The sequence below is a fragment of the Aquarana catesbeiana genome, linkage group LG07 (genome assembly GCF_042186555.1).
Source record: "Aquarana catesbeiana isolate 2022-GZ linkage group LG07, ASM4218655v1, whole genome shotgun sequence".
NCBI classification, from domain to species: Eukaryota; Metazoa; Chordata; class Amphibia; order Anura; family Ranidae; genus Aquarana; species Aquarana catesbeiana.
The window spans coordinates 161902751-161923200 of record NC_133330.1 but is presented as its reverse complement, the minus strand read 5'-3'; the positions used below and the strand labels follow the sequence as shown (position 1 = coordinate 161923200).

Genomic DNA, 20450 nt, shown 5'->3' with positions numbered 1-20450 from the left:
AATGCTGCTATTATTAGATCTCAGAAAAGCATTTGACTCTCTTTCATACTCACATACTATACCAATGAGGCTTTGCACCAGACTACTCCCCTCGTGCTTACCTTAAAGAATATGTAAATCCAACATTTCATATAACTGATATGTACCTGTTGTACCATATACTTGTATGAAAAAAAATAATATCTTGTTCTCTTTCCGTGTGAGATACCCGGCGCTCCTGCCAGTTTCTTTGCTTTCCTAATAAAAACTTACCACACTAGGCATGATATTGGTCAATTTTCTGGCTGTGCTGATATACACGCTCTAAAGCTCCATTCACACCAATGCGTTTTTTGATGCATTTTGCAGAAATGTATGGGAATTTTTTAACATGGGTTCCTATGGAACATGTTCACATCAATGCTTTTTTGTGCCTCTGCATTTTTGGAAAGGGTCGGGGACTTTTTTTCATGCAAAATGCAGCATTTTGTATGTAATAGAATTCAATGGACCCGCATCCAAAAACGCAAGTACCGCGTTTTTACCGCGTTTTTGCGTTTTGCGGTTTTTTTCCTTTAATTTTTTTTAACACTGTATACAGTATAAAAAAATGTAAAAAAAAAAAAAAACGCAAAACGCGGCAAAAACGCGGGAAAAGCGCATGTTCAAAAACACGGCAAGCACCGCAAAAAACACTGCAGAAATGCTCAAAAGCAACTTGCATAGATGTGAATCGAGCCTTAAACATGCCAGCACCAGGGGCTCAAAGATCAACATAGGGTGAGGATGGAGCTAGATCCCTGGACAGGTAAGTGTCCTTTTATTAAAAGTCAGCAGCTACTGTATTTGTAGCAGCTGACTTTTATTTTATTTTGGGGGAGGGGGGTGGGGACTGAAGATCCCTACTGCCAAATTGAGTAGTTTGGGGATTTATACCGGCACCATGGCTGCATCTACTCTCCCATTACACCGGGGAGCCTGGGACTCAAGCTGGCTGTTGCACCGGTTTAGCATAGAGGTGATCAGGGACAGGTACTTTCTCGATCGTCTCTATGATATAGGAAACTGTAAACGATGAGTATTTTGTCACTTCCGGGTTCGCCAGATGTAAACATCTGATCACAATGATCTTGGTGTGAACAGATGCTTTTAAGGGCAGATAGTCTAATAGACCGCAGATGTCTCAGTAAAAAGGACCTGTCATGCTTTATTGCGATCACAAAGGATGTTTACATCCCTTGTGATCGCAATAAAAGTGATGAAAAAAAAATGAAAGAGGCAGTGTAAAATTTCTTTTTAAAGTGCTCCCATCCCATTGTGCTTACACACAAAGGCGAACACACACGTCTGTCCCTGTTGGTACGAAACGGCAATCGCACCACACATGTGAGAATCGAGGGCGGTAATTCTAGCACCAGACCTCCTATGTAAAACTAAATTGGTAACCTGTAAAGGCTTTTAAAGTGTCACAAATGGATAATATAATGTACGTAGTTTATCGCCGTTCCACGGGCACGGTTTTAAAGCAGGACATGTTTGGTATCTATTTACTCTGTGTAACATCATCTTTTTTATTTGATCAGACAATTACATATTACATTGTGTTTTTGTGCATTGAAATGAATTCAAGTGTATTTTTTAAAACAAAATTGCTTTTGAAAACAGCTGCGTAAGTAAGCTAAGTAACGTGTGACATAAAAAAATGCAAAACCCACCATTTTATTCTCTAGGTAGGGCGTCTGGTTAAAAAAATAAATAATGTTTTCTAGCAAAAAAAAAAATACAGATTTTTACATGTAGGAGAGAAGTCTCATACTAGGCCTGGTCTTCAAAGTGGTTAAGTAGGTGGGTATTCGTGCTGCCTTTAAAACATAGCAGGTTCCAGCACATTGCCCTGTGCTTGCCATGGGAGTGGTGAGCACAGTTTACATCTGGGGTTAATAAATAATGTGTAAGTAAAGGCTGCTGTGTGTGTGAGAGGCAACCTAAGGTTGGGTATGGATAATTATTTAGCTTGCTGTGGGCAGTAGTCTTGGCTGCTGAATGTCTGAACAAAACTCCATCTGGCAGATAGAAATGCGGCAAAACTGCCTGATCAGCTGACAGCTTCACCAGGGTTGCCAACCATCAGTAAATTTACAGACAGTTTGTGAAAATTTTTTACAACTGTCTGTAAATATTAGGGGCTGACAATTTGTCATGCTGTGTTGACTTTTTAGTGTAAACCAGACAAATAACTTGTTATGGGCAGGGCAATGTAAGTGTTTTCATACTGTGTTTATACTGTTTAAATATCGGTTGTGATAGTTTTTGATAGGAGGTCTGTTATGTTTCAGGTTTTCAGTAAAAAATGTGCTCCATCTGTAAATTCTCCATGTTTTCTGTTCTGTATTAGTGTGTTATACTGCTCTCCATCCAGCAGGGGGAAGCATTGTAAATATGTTCACTTGTGTATATTTCTGGTAGAGCTATGTATTTCTTTAGCATCTATGGTTCCTGTATCCCTGTGTGGATTAAGTAAAGAAGTCCTGTGAATGTCTGTACGTGTCTATGCTTCAAATTCATTTTAAATACACAAAACTGGCGATGAGAATAGGATTTCAGTGAATGGACACTGAAGAAACTCATGAAATCAGCTTGAGTGAGGAATTGAAACTTGTGTTTTAGATACACATCTATAAATATCTCCAGCATGGCTTCTCTGGGACATATGGAGGATTTTGATGTGGCTAACCCATCCTCATGGGACTATTATGCTGACAGGTTAGAGTTTTTCCTGGAAGCTAATAAGGTGGCCGATGCTGTGCAGAAAAGAGCTGTGTAACTGAGTGTTATTGGATCTAAGACTTTTGATCGTGTCCGCTCCTGCTAAACCAAAAGACTGCCCATATGAGGAAATACTGGCCCTGTTAAAAAATCATTTTTTACCCACTGCATCTGAAACAGTGAGGCTTTTCTTTTTCAACATACAAAATCAACAACCGGGTTAGTGCATTGCATCATATATTGCAGAACTGCGCAAACTATCCAAAAATTGCAATTTTGGTGCCAGTTTAGAATCCTTGCTAAGGGACAGGCTAGTGTTTGGAGTACAAGATGAAGCACTGCAGAGGAGCCTTCTAGCTAAACAGAACTTAACTTTTATTACTACACTTACAGCACTTGCATATGAGGTTGCATACCTTCATTCAAAAGAATCTTCCTCCAGCCAAGTTAATTCACCAGATTTAAATCAAGTGGCAAAGGTAAATGTTAAATCAAAGGACTTTGCACCACACACTGATGTCGCAGTTCCATATACAGGATAGTGTTACAGCTGCGGCGGGAAACACAGGCGTAATACATGTCGTTTTAGAAATGCAGTTTGTCACACATGCAAACGTAGAGATCACATACAAACAGTCTATCAGACTAAAGATCAGTCTACAAATGTGAATACAATACCAACGGCAGCACACTCCATTAATGTGCCAATTGTTGTTCCGAATGATGAAACCTCTATAGGTGTTTATACAAATGACTATGTGTATAAAGTGGAAAACTCTTCATCAGGACTGAAGATTTACACCGAGATTGTGTTACAAGATGTTTCATGCAAGATGGAAGTAGATTCAGGGTGTGCATATTCCTTGATTTCAGAAGAAACATTTACCACATTATGGCCTCACAATGCGCATCCGGTGCTATCCAGTTGGTAGACTACAACAAACAAGTTGTGGAAGTTGAGGGTGCTTGCTTTGTTCCAGTGAAATATGGAAATTTCAGAGGATGCTTACGCTTAAATAATTACTAACGGACAAAGAGCAAGTTTGTTGGGTAGAGAGTGGTTTGAACCCCTTGGAATTTCATTATCGGGAGATCATAATGTATCTCCAGTTACTCTGCAGAATGTGATAGAGGACTTTAGTGCAGTTTTTGAAGAAGGCCTTGGCATGTATAAATCTGCGCTATACCTTGCCATGCACCATAGTAGCTGCTCCACGTGTACACTGCATGGAGGACGACACCACACCAGCCCTGCCTGTCTTTCCTACTCCGTCGACTGACCCGGACCTCTTCCCAGGAACATCGACTGCCTTTAGCTCGGACATGGCTGGGCCCTCTCAATACTCCGGCAGCCTTACTGAGGACCTCCATACCATGCTGCAGGCCCTCCCTACCAAATCGGACATCGAGGCCCTTATCCTCCGCATTGAGGAAGCTCATACCTGGGACATACAGGAAGTGAAAGCGGAGATACACTCACTTTCTGACCGAGTGGACTCCGATGAGACCTCGCTTTCCTCCTTGGAACACCGGGTGCCATCCCTGGAGTGCTCTGACCTCCCATGTAGCCACGGCCGTGGACATGCAGCTCCACCTGGAGGATTTGGAGGACCGCAGTCGCCACAACAACTTGCAGTTGCAGGGCCTCCCAGAGGCTACCGGAACGGAGGACTTAGCGGCGACAGTTACAGCCATTTTCCAGGATGTACTGGGGGAACCACCACCATCACTGGAGCTTGACCGGGTCCACAGAACCCTCTGGCCTAAAACATCTGACCCCTACAGGCCCCGGGATGTACTCTGCAGGCTGCATCGTTACTCCCAAAAAGAGCTTATCCTCCGCAGAGCCTGGGAACATGATGCTGTAGGATTCGATGGGGCCACTATCAAGATCCTCCCTGATCTCTCCAGAGCTACACTACAGAGAAGAGCCCTATTGAGACCTGTCCTGGATCTGGCCAGGAGACAAGGCTGCACTTACCGATCCACTAGCGGTCACGTTCCGCAAAGCAATGGCTTCCTTTACCCTACGCACCCCAGCAAACCTGCCTGCCCTCTTTACCTTCCTGGAGGCGGATCCCATACAGGTGCCGAATTGGCTCCAAATCATCCCTCGCCCAGCGGGCCACTCAGGACTCTCCGCTACCTGGAACAACCAGCCAGCCCGCCCGCAGAGGTCCAGAAGGAGATCCCGGGCCCCCTCCGCTGAAGGGTCACATGAGTCATAACTGTTCTGCCTTGTGACTGTCTCACCTTAATGCACCACACAGGTTGACTATTTATTTCAAAATATTTATTGGTTTTCCAACAAAAAGGTTGAACAAAACATAAGTCATGAAGATAGTTTAGTCATAACAGGTACAGTTGGACCACAATGGGGTTAAGCTATTCAATAAACAACAATTGTTAGGAATCAGGCTCCGGTCTGTGACTATAACAAATTTTCATAGAGATTATGACCATTGGCCTAATAGGGGAAATCCCTAGACCATCCTTGGAGAAGTTGGAGGAGACCTGAGAGAATCCGTCGGCACCCCAAGAGGGAACAAACTGTGACCGGCAAGCTCTCAATCAGCTCCCCCCAACCCCCCCAAAATTATGGCTGGAAATGTAGGTATTCCTAGTAGGGAATCACTACCTGTGTAAATTTAACCCCTGAGGCTATCTACCCTCTGAGGTCTCAAGTGTAACTAAAACCATCAAACTGTATGCGACTAAAAACGAAAGGTAGACAAAGAGGAAGGTGGGAGAGAGAAGTTGAGAGGGGGGGGAGAAGAAGGAAGGAGAGGGGTATAGAGAAAAGAGCCATCCCGCGGGAGGGAACCCCGCACCCCTACAACAGCCATATGTATTATGTCTGCATTCCCGGAATCAAGGAAATACCAATGAATTTTGCCCAAGGCTCCCAAATAGCTTCAAATTGTTCTTTTGTGTTGTTAAGGATGCTGGCGAGCTTCTCTTGGGCCATAATCCAGGATACTTTCCGGATCGCCGCCTTGAGGGACACTTTGGGTTTTTTCCAGGCCTTGGCCATGGTGAGTTTAGCGCCCAAAAAAATAAAGTGAATTCGTTTACGGGCAAATTTCGGAGCCTTGGGCAAATTATCATTTAGGAGCGCCATAGCTGGGGTTTTCGGGATTTGGACATTAGTGATTTTCCTGATCAGGAGGAAAATCCTATTCCAGAATGTCCTCACTCTCGGGCATTCCCAAAATATGTGGGTCAGCGAGCCCCTAAGTAAACAACCCCTATAACACCTAGGGTCAGCCGAGGTGAACATTTTGGTTAGTCTGTCCGGGGATAGATACCACCTGGTAATAACCTTGAGACTAGACTCTATCATGGATATATTCCTAATGCCCCTGTAGGCCCTAAAAAAGGCAACCCTCCATTTATCTAGGTCCCACTGTATGGACAGGTCCGACTCCCATGCAAGCATGTAAGGAGTCTTGGTAGACTGATTAGCGAGTGACTGATAGATGATGGTGATGCCACCCCTCTGCTCTGTAGACCGCCCACACCATAGTTCGTATGGCGTGAATGTGTGGGGAGCGGATTTTGCCTCCCCAATATGGGCGAGGAAATGACGTATTTGCTGAAATCTGAATCGCTCAGAGCTTGGCATCTCCAAGTGGCTCACACAACAGCCAGGGTAATAGGGCCTACGTTCGTATAAAAGTGTCCGATCCGGTACATCCCCTTATCCAACCACCATCGAAATGCTTTGATGTCTAGACCCGGGACAAAGTCCGGATTGTTAAAAATGTGAGCAAGTGGGTGGCAATTGGAAGTTAAGGCCCGGTTATTTCGTAATGAGTCCCATATTTTGAAGGATTGTGAGAGAGTCGGTGAAAGAATCGGGGGGTGCTTTCTGGGAGGGACCCACAATAGGAAGTCTATAGTGTGAGAGGGTACAGCCTGTCTCTCTATTTGGATCCAATCTGGCTTCTCTGTCTTCACATACACTACCGATATCTGGGCAAGTCTGGCAGCTTGATAATACCAGAAGAGCTGAGGGAGACCCAAGCCCCCCTGAGATCTGGATAAGAATAAGGTGTTTTGCTGGATTCTGTGTCCCTTACCCCCCCAGATGAATTTTATGACTTTTCTTTGGAATGCAGATAGGTGAACTTTTACGATATGTATTGGGAGGGCTCTGAAGAGGTAAAGGAGTCTAGGGAGCAATGTCATCTTGACTGCATGAATTCTTCCTAACCAGGAAATTCCGCCCTTTGCCCAGTTGCCTAAGTCTGCCTCTAGTTTGCGGTATGTGTGAGGGAAGTTGGCCGAATAAAGTAGCTCCGTTTTTGCAGTGAGCTTGATTCCTAAATAGTCAATAGAAGTGTCGCTCCATTTAAATTCAAAGGCATTCTGGAGGGAAGAGACCACATTTGATTTGAGGGAGATGTTCAAGGCCAACGATTTTGAGTAGTTTACCTTTAAACCCGAGATCCATGAGAATTCCTTCAGGAGTCTACACAGGTTTGGGAGGGAAGTAGTTGGGGAAGTGATGAATAGGAGCATGTCATCGGCAAATAGCCCGCATTTGTGGACTTGATCGCCGCATGTCACTCCTAGAATATTGGGATCCGATCTGACTGCAATTGCTAGGGTTTCGATCGCGATAGCAAAAATTAAAGGGGAGAGAGGGCATCCCTGCCTAGTGCCTCTTGCTATAGGAAGAGGTTAAGAGTATTGGCCTTGTAAACGAATTACCGCTTGTGGTGTGGAGTATAGAGATCTGAGGGTCCCTAGAAAACTAGGTCCAAATCCCCATTTCTCCAATAAGGAGAAGAGGTAAATCCATTCGATGGAGTCGAAGGCCTTATGGAGGTCTAACGAGAGGAGCATTCCTTCCTGTTTGGGCCCCCCTTCCCAGTTTGATTGGAGAATGTAAACAATATCTATTGCTCTCCTGATTTGGTCCGGGCCTTGTCTACCCGGTATAAAACCGACCTGATCCTTGTGTACGTAAAGATTAATAAATGATGAGAGACGATTGGCAAGGATTTTGGTAAGAATTTTGAGGTCATTATTAATCAGAGAGATTGGCCTATAATTTTCCACTTCCTCGTGATTTTTGTTGGGTTTGGGGATCACAGAGATAAATGCAGTATTTAGTTGTGTGTCCAGAGGGGAGCCTAATTTTATGGAATTAAAAAATTTAGCCATATAAGGAGCTAAAATTTCACAGAATTCTTTGTAGTAGGGAACTGAAAGACCATCTGGCCCTGGGGCTGAGCCGGGCTTCAGGCCTTTTATAACCTCCCTGACCTCTTCTGCTGTAAATGCTCCTTCCATTAAATCTCTGCAATCTTTTGAGATCGAGGGAATCTGCTAATTCTGCAGGAACGCACTGGTAACGGGGCCTTTTTCTGATTGGGGGGGTTTATAGAGATTTTCATAAAAGTCATGAAAGGCGGACATTATTTTGTTCGGGTTAGCTGTTGGGGGTTGTCCTGCTATCCTTAGTTTAGGGAAGGAAGAAGAGCGGAACCTTGGGGTAAGTTTAGAGGCTAACATTGAGCCGAATCTATCTTTATGACAGTAAAATTTGGCTCCACTCCACCTAATGTTTTTCTCTGCTTTGGCCGTTAAAGCAAGATTCAGCTCTAGTCTAGTCGCGTCTATCCTTTCTAAAATAGTCCTATCTGGATGTTTTTTGTGTTCTACTTTTAAGGAAAGGAATGATTTTTCAAGGCGTTGAATATCAATCATGCGCTCCTTTTTATACTGGGTCGCAATCCTGATTAGAACACCTCTAATGGTAGCCTTGTGGGCGGCCCAAAGGGTCTCTGGGGAGATATTATCGATGTCATTCAGGCTAAAGTATTCTTTAATGGAGTTTGCTATCTCCTTAATATAGCAATGGTCAGATAGAAGGGACTCATTTAAACGCCATAATGAACCTCCTTGCCCCGAGAGCACATTTCTCAGGGTGAGGAGGACTAGTGAATGGTCTGACCATGCTGTATCCAACATTGCGGCTTTTTTGGAGAGGGGTATGAGGGAAGAGGGAATAAGTATGTGGTCAATTCTTGCATATGATTGGTGGGGGGAGGAGAAGTGTGTGTAGTCCCTGCTTTTGGGGTTCAGTTCCCTCCAGATGTCAATAAATCCATGGGAGTGGAGAAGTTTGGCTATTCTGGTGCTTAATTTCGTGGGGCGTGTGAGCTGATCCTTGGGGGGCTTAGTTTTGTCCAAACCTTGGTCAAACGCCAGGTTTGAATTGCCTCCCATAATAACCTTCCCTTCCAATAGCGGCTCTAGTGTAGTGAGGAGTCCCTGGAAAAAGGCTGCTTGACCCTTATTCGGGGCGTAATACGAAACAATCGTGTATAAGACTCCTTCTAGGGTACCCTTCACCAAAATGAATCTACTCTCTGGATCTTTATAGTCCGAGATATAGGAAAATTTGCTGTTTTTGGAAAATAGAATTGCCACTCCTTTAGTTTTGTTAGGGGCATTCGCTAAGAAGAAGGATGGGTAGTAAGAGTGAAGGAACTTGGAGGTGTACCGGATCGGAAAGTGAGTCTCCTGAAGAAGCACTACATCAAGTCTTAAAGATTTGTAGTGGTCTAGAGCTAGTCTCCTTTTCTTAGGGGAGTTCAGGCCCTGAACATTATGAGAAGCCACCTTGAGATCATTTCCTAGCATATGTGAGTCAGTCATGAGAGCAGAGGGGAGGGAGGCCAACGATCAAGCAGTCACTTACCATTTGAAGTCTTCTATAGCTTGCCTGGCATGATAAGTAATGGGTATCTTCTGAGTCTATCCCAGAGGAGTGCGGGGCCCCTCCCTGCCGGATGGCTAGAAAAAAGAGAAGGGATGAGCGGGAGCAGAAAGTAGTAAAGGACAAACAAACATAGAAGAACAAAAATAGCGACATGGGTCTCCAAATAGGACCCTTGGGTTATTGCGGAGTAATTTCCGCAATATTCCCAAATTTTAACCTTCAGTCCACCTGAGAGGTCGACTGAAGTCCCAAATCCAAAGGACACTAACGGTTCTTCGGAAATGAGTGGAGGCACGAGGGTTCCACCCCGGACCCTATCTATGTCAAGATAGTACATTAACACTTACACACTAATGTAAAAAACTATAGTAAGGTTCAAACAGCCCTATACTCACGGCACTTCGTGCCAAGTTAACTAATTAGACACAGTTATACTGTAAACATTAACGAAAACTCCCCACCCGCCGTAGTTCCCCCTCCCCCTACCTACATTCTGGCTTGGTGGTCCTCCTAAACGACCCGGGCTCGAAAGGATAGAGGTGATGAAACCCCTACTATCTAAACATATCCTAAACAAAGTGGGTCATTGGTAGCTAGAAATACAGGTGACCCCAACCTATACTAGAGCGGGGCTAGATATCGAAGTCTCAGTAAATCTAGACCAAGTTCAGCCCTCCTAAATGGGAAAAAAGCTTGTCACTCAAAAAGGGCTACTGTCGTTAGAATCCAGGCCTCTGCGGGAGGGCATCTGAATCCGCTGAACAGTTCCGCTATAGGGAGGGATGAGGATATTCTGTTCATAGACGGTTGCACCCCTCCCCCCATGGAGGGGGTTTTCGTCGGGGGAAACTGTAGTAACAAGGTGTGCGGGAAAGAGTGTCTCGGGTAGTGGGTTCAGCAAGCCATTTGTTTACGAGGGGGTATGGAGCTCCAGCTCCAACAACTGTTGGGACTACCGCCCCAAAAAAGAGTCCCTGAGGGGACAGAGAAAAGTGGAGATACCAGCCGACCCTTATGGTGGTCTACCGTCTTTGCTCCTCTTGGAAGTGCTCTTATTCCACAGGGGGGACACAGGGCTGCCCGGAGGGGGACGTTTGGTCGAGCCTGATGAAGATGCAGAAAAGTCCATTGGCGCTTCCTGAGAAATAAACTTGAGAGACAGTAACAGTCTTTCCCCCTCTGGGAGACTGGAGAATGAATGGGATTTGCCCTGAGATGTAAATTTTACCGCAAAAGGAAAGGACCAGCGGTATTTGATGTCCCTTTGTGAGAGGACCGTGAGAAGGGGTTTTAGAGTTCTGCGTCTTTGAATGGTGGAAGGAGCTAAATACGCAAATATCTGAATCTGATGCCCCCTGTGTTGCAGATTGGGGATCTGACGAGATTGTCGCATGACCTCCTCCTTGATCGCAAAAAAATGCGGTTTCACAATTATGTCTCTGGGTGCACCATCTTGTCTGGGGGGTCCGAGAGCTCTGTGTGCCCTGTCTAATTCGAGGCGTTGAGGGGGGATATTAGGTATGAGCTCAGATATAATGTCCTGTACCGTGGAGGGGATATCTGTGAAGGTTTCTGGGAGGCCTCTGATTCTAACATTATACCTCCTGGACCTGTTCTCGAGTTCGTCAATCCTGGAAAGGGCCACGTCGAGCTGTTCTTGAATAGTCTGGAGGTGGGCTGCATTTTGGTTTGTTCTGGAGACTGTGTTCTCAACTTTATCCTCTATTGCTTCTATTCTCGAGCCTATACTCGACAGATCTGCTTTGATTGTATTGGTGATCTGCTGTACTGTGCTGGCCAGACCTTTCTCCAGTAAAGAGGAAAATTTAATAAACATGTCTTCTTGCATCTGTGTGAAGTCAGTGACTGAGAAGCCTGAGGACAGGTTTGCAGCCCCTGGGAGTTGGGCCTGTATTGAAAAGGCCTGGGGAGACACCTCCTGGTGTGCATGGCTCGAGGGGCCTGTGGAGGCCTTAGCAGAGGCCTGGTGCTTTAGGGAGCCTTGATGGGGGTTCTGAGGGAGGATTGGGGGCCCCTGTGCTGCCTGGGCATAAGTAAGTGTCGGGGGGGTTAATACCGGCCTGTGTTCTGGAGCCTTGGGATGCTGGGCTGCATGTGGCTGTGAGAGGTCCGTGCTGGCGGCCATCTTGGGACTCCCGTCCGTTCCCGCAGTCTCAAATTGCGGGCCGAGGTCTCGTCTTACCGGGGGACCGGACATCTCCGCTGTGTCCCCCGAAGGTCCCAGGCTCGGATGGAGTAGCGGGGTGCCGCGTTGTGGGCTATAGCGGCTGTAGTGCGGCTCTGCGGTCCGGGGTGGAGCGGAGCTCCTGGCTCAGGCAGCCATATTCGAACTCTCGCGCATGCGCACTGTCACAGGTTGACTATTTTTTCCCCCAAGTTGCTTGTTCTACTTGTCCCCCCTCACCGATCTGCCGATGGATTATGCATGACTTTCTCACTGGCATCACTTTCGCACTGTGCTCCTCTAGCCTGCTAAACAAGTGTGCCCACTTTCCTGATGAACACTGTTGATCTTGGGTCTTTCCCTGCCAGCCTGGATATTTGGCTTGTCTGAACAATCCGCCTACAGATGCCTGAGGGGGTTTTGCTCCCTAATGAGTGTGCGCCTACCTGTGTTACCATCTGATCAGAACTCTGTGATGCTGTTCTAGCAAGACATATTCACAGATGATTTTCTTATGATACGGTACTCTGACCCTAACCATGATGATAAAAGTCCTCTACTTTTTGTTTACAGGGCTACTGTTCACTACTTGTTTCTAATTAATCGTTATCTGGCTGGGATAATGTCAGAAACCATGAATGAGACCGAGACAGAAGTACAGTTAATCACACTTGTTTAATAATAATAAAAAGGGGCGTCAGCAGCAGCAGATGCCACCGCGGCACATCTGAGGAGGTTCTCTTCCCTGTGTAAAGCACCATATTTTGCTGCGGATGGTCTCTGCCGGAGGAGACAGAGGAGCATACCTCCTCCACCACCCCGGTGGGGAGAGGGTGCAATCCCCGGGAGCGGACAGACCCTCTGCTCGGTGGTTTCTGTACCCTATTGTTTTTATTTTATTTAATTGATAATATGTTTATACATTTATTCCCTCTGTTTTTCACATTCCCAGTTCATCTGATTTTGTTTTGTCAGTTTCATTTTTATTTTTATTTTCATGTCACATATTAGAGACATCTTTTGTGCCTGCTGTATATAATGTTTGTGACTACCTCCGGAGTTTTAGATTACTTCCGGCTGGATAATTAAGCATCTCCCTTTATTAGGTTTGCTTCCTTTTTCCGTCGTCTCCTTGATACACGGAGGTTATATATTTTTTTGCCCTTGTGTGAGTTCGGATGACCGATCATTTTTTCGGCTGTTCCGATCCTCACATGTTTTATAGATTTATAGTCCTCTTGCTTTGTGTTATATTTTGATTTCTTTTTAGCCTCGGACATGTGACATCGTGTGACCTTAGAGCTCGTCACGTGACCCCAGGGCCCGCTTTCGCGGGCTTTGTGTGGTGGATTCTTTCCTGTGCGGTCATGTGTCGTGCTCTTCGTTTGTCACGTGACTCGTGACCCGCATTTTTGCGCGCTTTTTGGTATGACGCTCCTAACCTAGTCTGTCAGGTGACCGCTCGGTCACATTAGTGTGTATTCTTTTGGTTGGGTAACACCAACATGTCTTCCGAGCTCCTGATCTCTTATTGGACTCCATAGTGAGGCTTGGTTTGTGTCTGTCATGTTTCCCTGTAGCCATTTTCACTGATTGGTCTTGCATTGCAAATTTGATTTAATATTATTTATATATATAGGCAGTGTGGAAGAGTGATTTATGCCCCTGTTGAAGGACCATTGGTTGAAGCGCGTAGGGCCGTTATCACTCTCTACATTGCCTTCCATTTTTATCTTTTTGTGATCACTTTTATCTGTATGGTGGTTTTTAGCAATAAACAACCTTTTTGACCTGCACTATGTGGAAGCACATTATTTTTTCTCCACATATCATCTGGATGTGAGTGGATGTTTGTTCTCTGAACTGACTTGGTTAAATTGATGATAGGCAACTCCTATCCTCATATTGATTAGTGGTTCCAAATTAATAATAACTACTGCAGTAGGGAACAGACACAAAAGATACGCTCAGCATCTTTCCAAATAACTGTTCTGCTTTATTATGACGCAATTGAAGGTTTTTATGCACATGATTACGTAGGTATCACATTAATATTACAATTGTACGTTTATGGTAACAAGGGGCGTTACATAGGCAGGCTAATTCTAATCAGGACTCGAAAGAATGTAAACATTTACTGAAAACATTATTAGTGCTGTGTGCACAGTGAGGGAAGTGTGCAATACATACAAAATACAATACAATTATATACAGAACGTACAAATTTCCATTACAGTCTCCCCTCTTTTGATCAATATTTTGATCACTAACCATACCTGCTATAACCTTTAACCTGGAACCTCCACACGCTTAGGTGGAGGTAGTCCTGGCCAAAGAGGCAAAAAAACTCCATTGTGGAGAAAATAATAGCTGAGCAACTTTTTTCATTACCAAATGACTTTTCATTGTTAAAAACAAATGATTTATAGGACATATTTACAGAGTACTGGCTGTACACTCCTGTGGCCAGAATGGCCTTCTAGCTGAATTGTTGGCATGCTGACTTATTAGCATATGTAAACACAGACAATTCTACATAAAATGGAAGACAAACAAAAGACAAATATGACTTCAACATGGCTAAACTACTTTTCAAATATATATATCCCTTATAATTAAAGTAATTGAATCAAAAAGTACCATAGACTGTGATCACAAGAGGGAAACAAATCAAACACAGAGATTTCTTTAATTTAGTCATTTTTGCAGTGTCTGGTGTGGATCCAGGTGACTTTTCCTTCAAGTTTTGCAAAAACTGTACATGAAATAGATGCTGTATTGAGTCTCCAAACATTTCCTTATATATAAATGTCTCTTAACAATCCACAAGTCACCTGGCTTTAGTTTTAGATCCTTCCAAACTTTTAGGAACTGGAATTGGGGAAAAAACACATAAATGAGTTTGTCAAAAACCTTAAAAGATCAACAACATTCTCTGTGAGATCTGAATGAAGGACTTCAGCTGCCGAGACAAAGTATAAGCAAGTGAGTAACACACTCCCAAACCAAATCTCATAGGGAGAGAGTCCAATATCCCCTTTAGGGGCTTCATAAAATATAAGAAAACATTCAGGCAAAAGTTTTCTAGTTTCTTACTCTACTTTGCCCACTACATTGTTCTTCCTCTGTTACTCTCTGTACTTTCTGGCACTCTGTACTTACAAACTACTTCTGATAACACTTTTTACTGTGGCCTTTGCCAGGAGCATTTGCCACTGGACATCAAAAAAACATGTCCATACAGACAAAATGCATACTCGTAAAATCCTAACTTGGGCATCTGGATATATCTTTTTGTAATCTCTGGAAGGGATGTTCAGCTTTTGATAACACCTTTGGTAACAGGTAAAACAAGAAGTGGTATGTTATTAAAACAACTGTGGAGAACCCTGGCTCTATCCCATGCTCATTTACTAAGGCAGCCATAAATGCTTGTGACTGGTGACACGGCCCATGTGTCAAGCTGGAGGGAAAAGAGTGGCTGACAGACATAAATGATCACCTTTTCCAAAGTCCTGTTTCATAAGAAGTTGCCCCCTGTGGACCACTTGTTCTTCTCGTTCTGGGGTCCTTAAAGTTGAATTATTAATCCCAGCTATACTGGGCCAGAACTAGGGTGGAATCCGTGAGTTGCACAGACCTATCAAGTGTCCGGGGCTGTAAATGCAGCATCCTTAGTGCATCCTGGTCTGCTTCCATGTGTGAAAGTTAATATGGCTACCTCAGTAAGAACCTGGAAGGCTGAAAACAGCCAATCAAATTAACTTGGCATGCTTTATTGGTTTACCTGCCGAAGTAAAAACAAACTTCTGGCCCTTCAAATGGAAGCAAAAGCTCTCTATATCTCGACTATCTATATAAATATACACTCTTTTTATAGCTCACAGGCTTTGCTAAAACATGGAGCTCTGCTTCATGAGCTGGGGAAAAAAGATCCAATGACTTTGAATACAGAGTATCCTTCTGGTTGATGAACTACATACTCAAATCTACAAAAAATGTAATATCTGGGTCTTCAGGGAGTGTGTCCCGCACTGGGCTCACAGCAGCTGATTCCTACACCATCAATTTAACACACGTGTCTTCCTTTGTCTCCAGCCTCCTCCAATAGAGGCAATAAGGTGGCTGGATTCAAATGTACGCATTTTTCATTGTTAGATATGTACATAAACAAACTCATATTTTAAACCTTTCATTAGACAAACATTTAGTTAGCTGTATATTTGCTGCACAGAATGTCGGACCATTAAAAATTAAATGTTTGACCAAAACAATATCTAAATTTGTCTAATAGCACTTTTGCATAAAAGCTACAGCTCTGATATATCAGGATGAACCCTTCATTACTGGGTCCAGCTTGCATAAATATATTACAATGGCTTGTTTTCTATCACGCTGTTTGTGTAAGAACTCCAGTTTCATGTTTCAAAAGACAACTTTTTCCTGGCAATATTATGATAAATGATAACAATACCCTGCGGTCATGCAGAGATGCCCATAAATCCAAAATATTCTTCTGCTTATACCACGGCACTTACAAGGAAAAGGGGCACATCATTTCACAATCCACACATTCTGCTTTGGATTTCAAAAATAAAAAAAAATAAAAACAAAAGGATCAACAATCTGTATGATGGACAAGAAAGCATCAAAAACTATAAAACAACTTGCTGCAGGTGGCATCTATCCTAACAGGGTGTGTGGACTTGATGTGATGGGTCTGTTATATTTAAATTGTATTTATTATAACTCTCACATCATGGACCGCACATCAAGTTATTATCAAGAACCTTGAAATTTCATTTTTGTAGAAAAACTTCTTATGTATCCCATCCATCTTGGCTTTGTTAAATATTATGGCAGCTGTATTTCAAATAACAACCTCATCTTAATCTTTTTTTCTCTCAATAAGGGCTTATTGTATAAACGTAAAATTACAAAAATTGTTATCTTAATCTAAACTAATCCCATTTTTACAAATTTCCCCAATAACCTGGATTTCATTTCCAACCAAAGGTTGTCTAAACCAGTTTCAATATATCTATATTATTAATAAAATTGTTAAACTCATATTAGAAATGAATACTCATTACTTAATTTTATTTAATTTCCCTTTTTTTAATGCACTGTTTCCACTCTCAAAAGATTTTCAATTTGTATAATACACGGTTAAATGTAACCTTCATTTTACAATGTTTGGAAAACAGATTCAAAATAATTGTGATCATATTGTTTACCATTAGATTCGTTAACCCGGCACATTTTGTTATAAATGTTTTGTCTAAAAAACTGGAATTGGCATGGTGTCCTTCCAGCTTATCACTGACCTCTCATCCCAGCCACATTTCTTTCATGAGAGCGCAAAGGAGGGGGTCACATCTGCGTACATGAAACACACAAGCAATAGAACTAAAGGTCCCAGCAATCGCACACACATACACCAATATCTCTCTAAAATCGCTTACTTTTTCCCATTTGTACACAACACATGCATATCATTTTCTCACTTTCTTTTAACTTTTTAATATTTACCTGCCTAAATTCTGCTTTCCTTATTTTGTTCAGATATCTTTTATTTCTAGCTTCTATGATCAGACAGGGAGCCAGAGTACTCATCCCATCTTCCCTCTCTGACAACATATAAAGTATTCTGTTTTACCTCTCATTTCTCTGTTTCTGATTTTTACAAGTTGTAATGCCTGACCCCAAATTCATCCCACAACTTAACATGAAAATGTCCCTTTCTGTCTAGTGTTAATGTCACCCTTGATCCATCCTGCTCACATAGATAACTGTTTCTTTAGCTATTTACTCTGCATGACTCTTAGTCCCTGTGGACCTTGGTAACCCAGTTACCCATTGTGGATCCATGTCCACCTTAACCATTAATCTAGGGGCTCAGCATAGGCGGAACCGCACCTTCGGTTCATATATAGCGCTCCTCTTGCGCTGGGCATTTTTGAGGGTCTCTTACCCTTCATTCCCTTACTTAATTCAATGCCCATAATGACTGGCCAGTCTTCTCTCTTCTCTACGTGTGCCTATACCCTCTTGCCTCTAAAATACTTTATCTAGCAGATTTACTATGTATACCTGTGAACAGCACTATTCTTCCCTTTCTTATCTATAACACTCTGATGGACAATAGACAGGGACAACATAACATATAACCACCAATCAATACAGTTCGATTAAGGGGAGTAAAATAGGTACCCTTTGTCCTGAAAATGCCTTACCGATCAAGGAAGTCTGATAACTCAAATGTAAGCAACAGGCTTACCTCAGCCGGCTGATTATCAGAAATTCCCGGATCGTCTCAAGCTCCTCGTTTCGGATACTCAGGGTCACCTGGAATCCCCTCCTAAGGCAAAGCTCGCCATGCTGACTTGGTTAAATTGATGATAGGCAACTCCTATCCTCATATTGATTAGTGGTTCCAAATTAATAATAACTACTGCAGTAGGGAACAGACACAAAAGATACGCTCAGCATCTTTCCAAATAACTGTTCTGCTTTATTATGACGCAATTGAAGGTTTTTATGCACATGATTACGTAGGTATCACATTAATATTACAATTGTACGTTTATGGTAACAAGGGGCGTTACATAGGCAGGCTAATTCTAATCAGGACTCGAAAGAATGTAAACATTTACTGAAAACATTATTAGTGCTGTGTGCACAGTGAGGGAAGTGTGCAATACATACAAAATACAATACAATTATATACAGAACGTACAAATTTCCATTACAGAACCTACCATCAAGATCCAGCCCTGACGGTCTGGAGATTGGGCTGACCCGGAAGCTATCTTTAGTCCCCCTGGATCCTTCTCTGGAGGCTTCAACCACCTGGCTACACACTTGCCCCATGTGGCACACTGCCTGTATGACTCTATGTCGCCGACATTAGAGTCCACCTTTTCCAGTAAGAGTGCCCATATCCTATTCAGTGTTTGATGATCCTCTTATTTGATGTTTGAGTTGTGTTCCCGTTTCACCACTCCTGCACCTACACCATTATATTGGACTTTCCGTTTCTACTTTTGGACACTATTTATTTAATTACATTCTTATTTGAGGTTTATACCATATACATTTTTTGGTTTATTGTTTTTTTTGCAGATGGACTTCTTTACAAATTATTCATTCATTCATACACACGGTGTTCATTATTTGTGTACATTTGTCAGCGCTACATTTTGCAGTTTTCTGTATTTACATGTTTGTCGCATTTGTATGTAGCTGCTTTTTGCCTTTTCTTTTTTGTTTTGGGGTTTAGCGCAGTAATCATTTCCTATTTCACACTGGTTAGTACCTGGATGGGAGACCGCCTGAGAATACCAGGTGCCGTAGGCTACTTTTTTTTTTTTGGAGTTGACTTCTTTTTTTTTCTTGTTTCCCATGGTGACCATCTTGGCGTTTCTCAAGAGGCCTGAGGGTGTTAAAGGAGGTCGCCTACATCACATCACCCTGAAAGCGCCCAATCTCATCTGGTCTCGGAGGATAAGCAGGGTCGGGCCTGGTTAGTATACCTGGATGGGAGATTGCCTGGGAATACCATGTGCCGAAGGCTTCTTTTTTTTTTTTTTTTTTTTTGGAGTTGACCTATTTTTTTTTTCTTTTTTCCCATGGTGACCATCTTGGCGTTTCTCAAAAGGCTTGAGGATGCCAAAGGAAATTGCCTACGGCCACATCACCCTGAAAGCGCCTGAACTCGGAGGCTAAGCAGAGTCGGACTGATTAGTACCTGGATGGGAGAACGAATAGAAATACAGGGGCCGTAGGCTTCTATATTTTTTCGGAGTTGACCTATTTTTTTTTCTTGTTTCCCATGGTGACCATCTTAGCGTTTCTCAAGAGGCTTGAGGGTGTCATAGTAGATTGCCTAAGGCCATACCACACTGAAAGTGTCTGATCTCGGAGACTAAGCAGGGTCAAGCCTGGTTAGTACCTGAATGGGAGATCCCCTGGGAATACCAGGTGCCATAGGCTTCTTTTTTTTTTGGAGTTGACCTTTTTTTTTTCTTTTTTCCAAAGGCGACCAGCTCGGCGTTTCTCAAAAGGGTTGAGGGTGCCAAAAGAGATTGCCTATGGCTACCTTACCCTGAAAGCACTCAATCTTATCTGGTCTTGGAGGCTAAGTAGGGCCAGGCCTGGTTTGTACCTCGATGGGAGACCACCTAAGAATACCAGGTGCCGTAGGCTACTTTTTTTTTTGGAGTTGACTTCTTTTTTTTTTCTTGTTTCCCATGGTGACCATCTTAGCGTTTCTCAAGAGGCTTGAGGGTGCTAAAGGAGATCGCCCTACGCCACATCATCCTGAAAGCGCCCAATCTCGTCTGATCTCGGAGAATAAGCAGGGTCAGGCTTGGTTAGTACTTGGATGGGAAACCGCCTGGGAATACCATGTGCCGTAGGCTTTTTTTTTTTTTTTTTTTTTTGGAGTTGGCCAATATTTTTTTCTTGTTTCCCATGGTGACCATCTTGGCGTTTCTCAAGAGGCTTGAGGGTGCCATAGTAGATTGCCTAAGGTCACATCACACTGAAAGTGCCCAATCTCATCTGATTCTCGGAGGCTAAGCAGGGTCTGCCTGGTTAGTACCTGAATGGGAGATCGCCCGGGAATACCAGGTGCCATAGGCTTCTTTTTTTTTTTTTTTTGGAGTTGACCTTTTTTTTTTCTTGTTTCCCAAGGCGACCATCTTGGCGTTTCTCAAGAGGGTTGAGGGTGCCAAAAGAGATTGCCTACGGCCACATCACCCTGGAATCACCTGATCTTGG

The 20450-nt window shown here is 43.3% G+C and overlaps 1 pseudogene; it reads left to right on the top strand.

The window, feature by feature from the left end:
* Positions 1 to 19755: 19755 nt before the first annotated feature.
* LOC141104105 (5S ribosomal RNA) lies at positions 19756 to 19874 on the top strand (annotated as a pseudogene).
* The last annotated feature ends 576 nt before the right edge of the window (positions 19875 to 20450 follow it).